The following is a 1,589-nucleotide window of genomic DNA, read 5'->3' on the forward strand; positions in this document are numbered from 1 at the left end:
ATCCTTTCTTCCTTCCTGCTAGCTGGAATGTGGATATAATACCTGGAGTTTCAGCAGCCATTTGGTGACCTTGGGAAGAAAGTTTAGATTGTGGCCTGGTTTCAAGTAAAGCTATAAAGTATTACTGATCTGACTTTAGTGAGACAGTCAGCTTTAGTCCACTTTTGTTTGCTTAAATAACACCTGACTAGGTTTTTTTTTTTCCCCTCCTTCTTCCACCCACTTGAATATTAACTAACATACTATGAACAGGACAGAACTAAGTTCTCCAAATTTTTCACAACTTTCACTTTTATTCCCTGTAGGTATATAGACTATTTACTAACAGACAAGGCCTACAGACTTTATTTCTTCTTGGATACACCCACAGTATGACCATGACGCCCAGTGGTCTTGGTGTGCTGGCTTGGAACACGAAGGCCCCAGAAGCGGCATAGCCCTCTATGGACCCGAATCGTCTTCAGTTGCTCCAGGGCTTCACGGAGCTTGTTGTCTAGAACATTGGCTGTCCTTTCTGTCTTTTACATCCTTCCTTCCGTTCAAGAACCAGTCTGGGATCTTATACTGGTGTGGATTCTGCATAATGGTGATCACACGTTTCACCTCATCCTCCGTGAGTTCTTCTGCCCTCTTGATGAGGTCAATGTCTGCGTTCCTCAACACCACATGAGCATATCTTTGACCCAAACCCTTAATGGCAGTGATGGCAAAGGCTATCCTCCACCCATTGATGTTGGTCTTGAGTACTCGTAAAATCTGTGGGAACTTCTCAGGGATCACTAGCAACACGGTGGTGGCACAGATGGCTGCATGTAGGCCTCCTGTGGAAGAGCAACCTTCACTTTTTAAATTACATTTTCATGGGTTCTTCCATAAGGAAAAGACATACTAAAAAAATCTGAGGATGTATATAATTTTAATAAAATGTTAAGAAGGTGTAAACTTAAGATCAGTACATTTGTAAGCTAAATATTTATGATAATTGAATAGTTCTATATCAGGATCTGAATTCTAAGAATTTTGGAAAGTTATAATAGGACAAAAATTTCAAAAAATTACTCTGAAGAAAGGCAGGCTGTAACTAGCTATACAAATATTATTACATGTCAAACAATTCTATACATTTAAATGTCAGTATTATTGTTGTTGGTATTTATAAAGAGATGCACTTTTAGATATTTCTTAATAAAAATTGTGGAAGTCTTATATCTAATAAGCTGCTACCATGACACAAATTAATATTGAATTTCCTTCTACCTTTAATTTTATTTATTAAAATGTTATTAGTTAAATAACATTTTCCAGTATCACAAAATTTTCAACTATGAGGTGAACATTCTTAAATATATTTCCTTCTTTCTTTTTACTTTTTTTTTTTGAGACAAGGTCTCACTATGCTGCCTGGGTTGGCCTCAAACTCCTGAGCTCAAAGTTTCTCCCATCCTAGATTCCCATGCAGCTGGGTCTACAGATGTACTCCACTGTGCGTGACTTAAATGTATTTTCTGAATAGTTATAGAAATTATTTACCTGGATGATATCACATTACATTTTTTTTTTTTTTTTTTGAGTTGGGGTCTCACTCTGTC

General features: G+C 37.0%; 1 pseudogene across 1 annotated transcript; it reads right to left on the reverse strand.

Annotated features, from left to right (window-relative positions):
• Nucleotides 1–310: 310 nt before the first annotated feature.
• LOC103261892 lies at nt 311–827 on the reverse strand (annotated as a pseudogene). Its single transcript, XR_002482048.1, has one exon. The product of XR_002482048.1 is annotated as a 40S ribosomal protein S18-like (transcript).
• Nucleotides 828–1,589: the final 762 nt, after the last annotated feature.

The sequence above is a fragment of the Carlito syrichta genome, unplaced genomic scaffold, assembly GCF_000164805.1.
Source record: "Carlito syrichta isolate Samal-C Ts95f unplaced genomic scaffold, Tarsius_syrichta-2.0.1 Scaffold304160, whole genome shotgun sequence".
Lineage (NCBI taxonomy): Eukaryota > Metazoa > Chordata > Mammalia > Primates > Tarsiidae > Carlito > Carlito syrichta.